The sequence below is a fragment of the Lytechinus variegatus genome, chromosome 11 (genome assembly GCF_018143015.1).
Source record: "Lytechinus variegatus isolate NC3 chromosome 11, Lvar_3.0, whole genome shotgun sequence".
In the NCBI taxonomy this organism is placed as follows: domain Eukaryota; kingdom Metazoa; phylum Echinodermata; class Echinoidea; order Temnopleuroida; family Toxopneustidae; genus Lytechinus; species Lytechinus variegatus.
Genome location: NC_054750.1, coordinates 29,385,083 through 29,396,024, shown reverse-complemented (window position 1 = coordinate 29,396,024; position 10,942 = coordinate 29,385,083).

Below are 10,942 nucleotides of genomic sequence, written 5' to 3'. Positions count from 1 at the left end.
CACGTCACATGACTAAGGTCAAAGGTCATTTAGGGTCAATGAACTGGCCGATTTGGGGGTATCTGTTGAATTACAATCAAAACTTTGAAAGTATGTTGGTCTAGTTCATAAAACTTGGACATAAGAGTAATCAAGTATCACTGAACATCCTGTGCAAGTTTCAGGTCACATGATCAAGGTCAAAGGTCATTTAGGGTCAATGAACTTTGGCCGAATTGGGGTATTTGTTGAATTACCATCATAACTTTGAAAGTATGTTGGTCTAGTTCATAAAACTTGGACATAAGAGTAATCAAGTATCACTGAACATCCTGTGCGCATTTTAGGTCACATGACCAAGGTCAAAGGTCAATGAACTTTGGCCATAATGGGGGTATCTGTTGAATTACCATTATAACTTTGCAAATTTATTGATCTGACTTTTGAAACTTGGACATAAGAGTAATCATTATCACTGAATATCCTGTGCAAGTTTCAGGTCACATGATCAAGGTCAAAGGTCATGTGAGGTCAATGAATTTTGGCCACATTGGGGGTATTTGTTGAATTACCATCCTATGTCTGTAAGTGTATTGGTCTAGTTCATAAAACGTGGAAATAAATGTAACCAAGTATCACTGAACATCTTGTGTGAAGTATAGTAGTTTTCAAAGTCAGCACTGCTGCTATGTTGAACTGCGTGATGCAGGTGAGACGGCCAGAGGCATTCCACTTGCAGGTTATAGTTATGATAATAATAATATGCAACATTTTTATATAGTGCTTAATACAAATGTTTCTAAGCACTGCATACTATTACCCCGGCTACCCTGATCGGGTGCATCGAGCATTCCAGGAATTCCTTCCTACCGGGTATTTTACACCTGGGTCGAGGGTGGCAGATGTAGATAAACGCCTTGCCAAAGGACGCTAGTGCTGCGGTGGGATTTGAACCCCAGACCTTGTGGTTCAAAGTCCGAAGACTTATCCACTGAGCCACAGCACCTCTACATTCATGAATGTAGTTATTATTGAAGTTATGAAGTTATTAAGTTAACCTTTTTCCAAACCCAGACAGCATCTCAAACTCTCATCTAGATTTAATTTTCTTTCTCACTGTCTTGTTTGTAACCCTGTATTCTCTATGCACTTGAAATGCGGAATGAAATAATTAAAATTCTGAAGTACTTCAGGAGGTTGTTCCGAATTATGGAGCCCTAAATAAAGATAGATTGTCACCATTATCATTCAATGTGTTAATGAATCTGAGCATGGTCTGGTCTCGTAGTTCTGATCCACATCCTTCAATTAGAAGGTTGTGTGATCTGATCCTAGCCTTGGTATGTTTTCCTTTAACAAGAAATTTATAGACATTGTGCTGCACTCAACTCTGGTGATTGGATACATGGAAGGTTTTATTATTTGAATGCATTGTTCACCAGAAACAAGCAGCAGCTCAAGCTGAAGCTGGGGTATAGTTGTGCTTTGCATCTTCTTGAAAAAGTGCTATAAAAAACAGCTATTTTTTGAAAAAGCTGGTTTATTGAAAAATTTTCAAATTCAATACTCAAAGTTGCTTAGTGGCATTTTTAAAAAGAATATTGTTTAAAGTGTTACTCCAAGCTGAAAATAATTATAGCTAAATGATTAGAGCAAACTTTACCAAGCAAAACCGTGAAAATTTCATCCAAATCTGATTGAGCAATATTTTGTGTGAAACATTTTCAGCATGGCGTCATGATTATTCATTTAGATAGTTTTGATGTCATATCCTACATTTTTATTCCATTATTACATGAAATCATAATTTTGTACATGTGTGTACGATGTTTTTCCCTTGTAGCAATGGATATCTTATGCATTAAATCAGTTTTCAGTCCAATATTGTTTTCTTTCTTGATGGCAAAAATTTTAATAAATGTTTTAAGTTTATAACAAATAATTTGATAAAACATTAAAAGAACAAGCAGATATGTGACATCATCAGCTTCATCATTGCATATTTATGGAGACATGAATATATAACTGTTTTACTGAAATACATGTAAATGAAAACCTCTAAAATTTCATTACTTTATTATTCCTTGTCTAATTTTGATGAAACTGCCAGTGTTCCGCTTGTCTGACTTCACTCTATTTAAATCATGTTATTTTCAGCGTGGAAGAAACCTTTGATAAAATCATAAAATGTGTTTATTGTCTTTTCATGTCATGTGTTAATTCATGGTCATATCATTATTGTATAAAATGTTTGTACATGTAGAGGCTCCTTCCACTCAGAGAATTTTTTAACAAAGACAACAAGCACACATCAATTGTCTTCTTAAAGGTAAATGCTAGTTTTGGTAAAAATATAAAAATGAGTTCGTACAGAATCCAATGAAATGACCACCAAAGTGGGCTTATCTGTGTTGGGGATCTTCAGTCTGAACATTTTTCAGCGTAGATTTCAAGATTTCACAAAGTTCAGTTTATGTAACTGTACCAGATCTAGATCCTCGATGATATACTGACAATTAAGCCTTGTTTTACAGACTTTCTCATGAAATCAGTGTTTACTTCAACTGCTGGAATTTCTATTTAAGATCCCATTTAGTTTCCATTCAGTGATAAATTCAACGGTAATATAATACAGCATCTTGTATAGTGCATACCTCATGGTGATCTGACATCTATATGGTCTTCAAAAGGACTTAAATTCAGAATTGATTATTTTAAGCTGTAATATCTTCTGCCGTAAATGACATTGATGCATTTACAGTTGATTACTCTGTTCTGTCGTTTCTATAGGGGCTATTTATCCACTACAGATATCTGTAATGACCCCCCCCCCCAAAAAAAAATACGAATAAAAGATAAAAAAAAATAAAACACCTTCAAGATTAGGCCCCAAAGTGTTTTTAGAGTTAAGGTTATTTTTTCAGGTTGTCAAACTCAGATGCATTCATAATGTCTTGTATTATACTGTATTCTGTTTATTTGGTTTATTACCACAAAAATTGAATTCATGTCACTTAGAATAATTACTACCTCAGTTGGACATTCAACAATATCAAATGACCATTCTTAGGGCACTAGTCATCTCTAATCAGTCCGGGTTTTTTTCTCATTCCTTACCATTTACAGTAGTGGTATAACTAGACCATTAATTTAGCTAAGGTGGTGAAATGTGTAGAGCGCTTTGTATAATGATGTTGTGTTAGAGAAGGTTAATGTAGTGATCATTGGCACTGATAACACCAATCCTCTTTGAAATTAAATATGTTAAGTGCTTTCTATTTCCATATTGTTTTCTATGATCTCAATTATTAATGGTAATGTTGGAGTCAGGGTTATCAGTGGATGTGCAGGTGTCAGATTTGATTACTAGTAGTTTGAATGTGAGTGAAAATAATAGAGATATATACTAATTAGTTTATATCTCTATGGTGAAAATATCGGAAGGAAGAGAGATAGAAGGATGGGGCAGAAGCTGAACGAATTTACAGATTCCATTTCATAAAGACACGCAACTACGGTAACTTTTTCATTATGGTAAGTACCATGGTAACGGCTCAGCAGCCAATCACAATCAAGGTCATGGTAAATAATGCCAGTTACCATAATTACAATTCTGCGAAATAGGCCCCAAACGAACATAGAATGAGATGGAAATGAAATCGAATGAGAGTAGAAAGTTAAAGACAAAATGGTTGGGGGAGAGTATTATAAGAAGAAAACTACTGGGAACTATAAATATTAAGATCTAAGAGAATGACGGTGTAAAGGTGAAAGAGGAGGAAAGAAATTAACATAAAGTGTGTGTATGTGAAGGGGGAAGGAGATTGTCAGGTGTGGGATATTAGGAGAGAGAACAGATGAGAGATGGAAAGAGAAGGAGAAAGAATGAGAGAGGGATAGTGGGGAGAAGGTTGTATGGGGAGAGAGGAGAAGGGAAGAGGGGATTATTGCGTGTCTTATTCATTATACTTGATTATTTTGGAGGGCCTTTTTGTACTTTTTTTACTCATCAATGAAGAAAATGTTCACCAAATATTTATTAAAATTTGATGAGTTAGATTCCAGACGAAGTTTGTGGTTAAATTGAATTATATCAAGTCGTGTTTTTGCAGCTGATGAAATGTGTGACCTTTCCAGTCTTGATAATTATTTCAAATTCAATTTGACATGTAATTCAATAACAACAACGGCACTTATGGCAATACAAATAAATGAACATAAATATTGGCTGATTAGGGAATATCGAGATATTTCACCAGTTTTAAATGGCTTTGGCGCAAAAGGCGTTGATTCAGCATGAAATAATATAAAAAAACAAAGAAAACAAAACTATTTGCGTTTAATAGTCCATTTTACAGAGCTTTTACAAATTTTGTCTTGAGTCTGTGCGACTCTGACAATATTTTTTTTTTCAAGATATCTTTTTCAACGTAGTGATTTTCTCACTGCACCCGAAAGATCTGGGGAGCGTTTCATGAAGGGACTTTGTCCGACAAGTTCTGTTTTATCCGACAATTACCATAGTAACAGTCCCTCTCAGCCAATCAGAATCAAGGAAAGATGTCAGATCTGACAACTTGTCAGACAAAAATGTTGATGAAACGCTCCCCTGAGTTGCTGTTGCATATTCATGAGTTTGCCTGGGAATGCGCAAACGTCTTATAATAAGAGTGTGCGCATACATCCACAGCGAATCTAGCGAACTTTTTCGGGTCAACAAACTTCTCCGCAAATACTCTTTCGTGATTGGTCAAAAGTTTGCAGTCTCAAGGGTCGATGCGTATTGTGTATCATAATCATTATGACGTACCACTGTGCGCGTTCATCTTGGAGAACTTTCCAACTAGAAAGTTTTGTTATTCTTTACATTGATATTGCTTTCAAACTATACGGCCGCATAGTTTATCGGTTCTATCAATATTTCTTTGGACGATCGATTCACGTAAGTTCATGCATTATTTATATCCGTTTCCCCTAAAAAAACCCCCCAAAACACATTTATAATGAAAATTGAATTCAACTTTAGGCCAAACGTTCATTGATGGATTTTAGTTTTATATTGTTTATATTGTATTTATGTTTGGGTGTTTATAAATTTCACATAGAATTTTACTCATCGAAATGTTACTATTTCCATATCGCTCGAACAGAATGTCTGACATTGCACCAAGTCGTCGTTTATTTGATTCTTGGCTGAAGAAAGACAACACCCCTATCTTCAGTCAAGGTATTATCAAGGATGCCAACATCGGAAATCGGGTGAGTTTCTTTTCATTTTTTAGATATCTACTTTGAAATCGTGAAGATAATTTCGATGATAATGGTGATGATGACGGTGACGGTGATGAAGATGATAATAGTGATGATGTAGATGTTGATAAAAAAAAGATGATGATGAAGAAAAATAGAGACAGAAATCTATACAGAAAGAAAAAAATAAATAACGGAAGAATTAATGAAAGACAGACAGAAAAAGAGAAGACAGAAAGGAAAAAAACGAAGAAAGAGAGAGTAAAAGACAGAGAAAACAAGAAAAAAAATGAATAAACAAAAGAAAGAAAGCAGAAAAAATGAAACAAATCAGAAAAGCTAGAACGGAAAGAAAGAATGACAGATTAATAAGGTAAAGTAAGAGAAAGAGGAGGAGGAGAAGAAGTAGTGACAAGAAAAAGGGTAATAATATAAATAACAATGACAATAATACTAATGACGACTATTGTTGATATTGATGGTGATGGTGATGATAATGATAATAGTGATATTTCATAAATTCCTGTGGAACAAGAGATTCTGCATAAACATTGATGTTATCGAATTATAAAAAAAATAATATCAATTTAATTTTGTGTAATGGAAACAATATCCCCGACAATATCGCTAGTGGTAGTGGTGTCTATGATCGGGAGCAGGAGCAGTAACGATTGCGTGATAAAAATAGTTTTGTTGTAAGGATATATAAATAGCATTATTTATTACGATTATGATGATAATAATGATGATGATTTTCGTTCGTGACTCTCAAACACATTTTTAAGACTAAACTTTAAACCTACCTTTTTAATCAGTAGCAAATCGTATAATTTTTTGTTGTTATTTGTGATATATTCCTTGAAATTTGTTAATTTATCAAACAGTGTGTTTATGCAGTTTCCTTTTATTTTCGGTAGTCTTAAGTTAAGTTATATTTTTTCATTTTTTATTTCGCTGACAACGTACTTGTTCTTATTTTTGTAAATGTATCCAGCGCTTATAGAAACAATGCGTATTAAGCGCTTTATGAATGTTCATTATCATTTCTAATTATGATGGGGCTGATGATGATGATGACTGTGATGACGATGAAGATGTCTGTGATGAAGATGATGTTGATGATACTGTTAATGATGGTCATGATGATGATGATAATGATGATGATGGGGATGATGATGGTGTATGAGGAGAAGGATTTGTTGGTGCTGCTTATAATGAGAAAGGGGGGAATTTGGATCCGGAGGAGATGGGGGGGGGGGGATAGAAAGAGGGTAATGGGAAGGACGAGGACAAGAAGGAACATATAGTGACGATATCGTTTACAGTGGCAATGATATTGATGATGAAGATGATGATGCTAATGAATATGATAATGGTGATGATGATGATGATTATGAAGATGATGATAATGATGGTGATCATGATGATGATAATGCTAGTGTTGATGATGATGATGGTGATGATGATAACGATGATGATAATGAATAAGATGATGACGATTGTGATGACAATGATGACGGTGAAAATAGTGATGGTAATAACTGATGGTGATGACGACGACGTGTGTGTGAGGAAACAAAATTGAATTGAATTGAAAAAAAAAATTCGCAGACAATTATACCTCCACTCATACAACAAATTAGCTAAACTAAATCATTATTAACTAAATCCCTCAAAAACAATTGGAAATCTGAGTTGGAAATCTGAGACTGGCCATCAATTTCTCCTAATTCCTAACTTTACACAATGTTTGTTTGATATAATTAAAAAGATCATTTAATTCTCTTTAAAATGATACCATGCTTGTTAAGATCATGCCATCACGAGAAGAGAACGATTCAAAAGTGTTGGATGAGGTCCGAATTAAAAAGCTGCAAAACAAGCAGAAATAGTCATGAAGGGTCAATAAAGAACTTGTTTTTTTTTCTCTGTGTCATTAGATGAAAATCCATTCATATCAAGCCCCTGCTTCTTCATTTTTCATGTTTTGCTGTGGTTTATGTGGTGATAGTTCTGTGAGATATCATAGTTTGAGTCGTGGTTTGAAATACCCATGCATGTTTTTTGTGTGTGTTTGCTTGTGCAGAGATTTGATTTGATTTGATTTTATTGATTTCCGTTTCACAACATAAGAATGATAAATATAACATGATAAGGTCGAAAATACTGCAAAACATAATAGATATATATAACATAATCTTAGACTTAAGGAACATGATTTAACAAATAAAAAAAAAAAAAAAAAAAAAAAAAAACAACCCATTAATATGACATTTGTATTTGAAAGTAAAACGGAGGGTCTTGCCGAAAAAAGCCAAGCTTGTACAAAAGGCAAGACCCTAAATAAACTTAGTTTCATTACACACAAAAAACACTGAGTCGTAATGATATGTAGAGCTTTTGTTTACAAATAAATACAAACAGCATTAAGGTGGAAGGGGGGGTAGGGGAAGAAGAGGGGAGGGATAGAGAAGTGCAGTGCACATGACGTAGAAAGAAAGCGGGCAGCAGGAGCAGGTACTTTGGCTAATTACGATTAGAAAGAAAAAAGCAATAACAAATTATACATGTATATGTATATAATATGAAAGCATACAATACACATATACATTGACGCCGAGAATATAAAGAAAGAAAAAAAACAGTTATTCAGCATGACCTGCTTGCAACGAGTATTGCAAAATTAACATTTTTTTCAGTTTGCGTTTAAAAATATGTATATTAGGGGATTCTTTAAAATCTTGAGGCAGAGAGTTCCAGTAGGCAGGCCCGGAGAAGACAAATGAATTCTTTGCAAATAAAGTTCTTGTTAAAGGAAGGTGATAATATTGTCGTTGCCGTGTTGGGTAGCAGTGTACTGATGCATTTTTTTGGAACATATTTGAGAAAATAGTGGGGAGATCCTCCTTGCTTAATTTGAACATAAATTGGCTAAGTTCAAAGAGATATATGTCACTTACTTTGAGAATGTTGTTTTCAAAAAATAAGGTATCAGTATGTGATCTAAAGTGTGTTTGAAAAATTATTCTTAGAGATTTTTTCTGGAGAAGTAGTATTCTATTTAGTTGTGTTTGTATTGCACATCCCCAGGCAATTATTCCGTAATTAATATATGGTAGAATAAGGGTGTAGTATAATGTTAATAAAGTACGAGAAGGGAGAAAATTTTTTAGTTTATTAATAATTCCAATGTTTCTGGAAATTGTTTTACATATACTATCAATATGAGGCTTCCAAGATAATTTGTTGTCAATAAGGACACCCAAGAATCTGGTAGTGGAAACATTACTAAGAACAAAATTATCGAAGAAAATACTGTCTGGTAGAGTATTAATTTTATTGCTAAAAAGCATGTAGTTTGTCTTCTGGTGATTAAGTGAAAGTTTGTTGGCCTTGATCCAATCTGTAACATTTGTTAGTTCAGAATTTATGATTCTAACGAGTTGATTAATATCATCATGGGAAAAAAAAATATTGGAGTCGTCAGCAAAAAGTATAAATGAAAGCAAATCTGATGTATTTTTAATATCATTGATATAAGTAATAAAAAGAAGTGGGCCTAGTAGGCTACCCTGGGGGACACCGCAAGTAATTGGAAGAGTAGATGAAATGCTATTATTAACTGATACAAATTGGGTCCTGTCAGTGAGGTAGCTCCTGAACCACTCCAAGGCCTTCCCTCTAACTCCATAATGACGTAGTTTATGAAGAAGAATTTCATGGTTTATAGTGTCGAAGGCCTTGGAGAAGTCCAGGAAAATACCAACAGTATGACAACTATTATCGATGGAAGTGGTGACCTTATTAATAAATGACAAAATTGCATGGGAAGTACTATGGTTTTCACGGAATCCAAATTGGGAGTTTGAAAAAATGTTGTGTAATTTGAAAAAAGCACTTGTTCTGGTATGGACAAGTTTTTCGAGAATTTTAGATAATGAGGTTAGTAAGGATATCGGACGATAGTTGGAAACGAGTTGGCTATCACCCTTTTTGAACAGTGGGATGACTTTGGAGATTTTCATTTTATTTGGGACCCGTCCAGTGCTAAGAGAGGTGTTAAAGATATGTACCAATGGGTCAACGATGGCTGCAATAATTTTTTTTAGTAGAAAGTTAGGTATGCCATCGTACCCCGGACTTTTCTTATTCTGTAGATTGCGAACTATATTTATTATTTCCATTGGATTAGTAGGATTAAAAAACATAGAATTTGGGTTAGGGTCATCGAGGAAATCGGAAAATGATTTGTTAGCTCGAGGTATATTTTTAGCCAAGTTGTTGCCAACATTTGAAAAATACAAATTGAACTCTCCCGTGATTATGCTACTGTCATCTGTGATAGTATTGTTTGACTTGATTCTTGTGATTGTAGAGCTTTTTTTCTTTTTGTTCAGTACATTATTGATAATCTTCCATGTATTTTTCATATCATTCTTGTAGATGTTTAATTGAGAAGTGTAGTATTCCCTTTTGGCGATACGTAATAATGTGGTAAGGGTGTTTTTATAACAAGTGTACTTAGAACGAGAGTTTTCGCTTGGTTTAGAGATGTATTTATAATAGAGGTTATTTTTACGGTTAATAGATCGTAAGAGAGATTTAGTAATCCAGGGATGTATTGGGATTTTTTTATAATTTGATTTTCGGTTGGTAATAATAGGAACATGGGTATCTAAAGAAGATGTTAATTTGGTTATAAAAGAGTCGTAGGCTACATCAACGTCTGTGGAGTCAAAAATGGTCGACCAGTCTGTATTGTCTAGATCATTAATTAAACGGGAAATGTTATCATCGGTTATTTTACGATAGGAAGTATTATATGATTCATTCTTAAAAAGTTTATTTTTAGACAACTTCGCAAAAATTGAAAAGTGATCAGAAATATCGCTAAGGACTATACCAGCTATGGGGGCAGGGTAAGTTACATTACTAAAAATATTATCTATAATAGTTGCAGAAGTGCTAGTTACTCTCGTTGGTTTAGTAATTAGTGGTAAGAAAGAATTAGTCAAGAACATTTCAAGGAACTCTTGCGAAATATTGTTAGTGTTGCAATTCATTAAATTGATGTTGAAGTCCCCCATAAAAAAGCATTCTTTATTTTTAAGAACTGGATTGAGTAAAAACTCTTTGAGGGTTTCCAGAAAATGTTGAGTATTCGAATTTGGAGGTCGGTATAAAACTCCCAATATCAGATTTTTTCCTTTAGGGTTAATGATTTCAACAAAGAGTGATTCTAAAGCATCATTGGATAAAGTCATATTATTTATAAGATTATATTCGTATTGTTGGGGTATATAAAGTGCAACACCACCACCGGGTCTAAGAGTTCTGTTATTAACAATTAGATTAAAATCAGAGAGTGCATAAAGAGAACAAGGATTTTCCGAAAACCACGTTTCAGTTAATCCAATGACTGAGTGTTTGGGAAACTGATTATTATCAAGAAATAATTTTAACTTATCGAAATTTTTGTTGGCACTACGAATATTAAGATGGAGAAGAAAAATATCCTCTTCAAGACTGCTCAAGAGATGTGTTTGATTCCATGTTAATGTTGATGTTAAGGTGCATGGAAAAAGAAACCGCTGAGAAACTTACTCATCACCACGGAAAAAAGAACAGCCAATTTCAATATTGTGTCATTTTGCAACTTTTGAAATCTGACCTTGCCCCACATTTCAAGGCACTGTACTTCCATGTGTGTCAG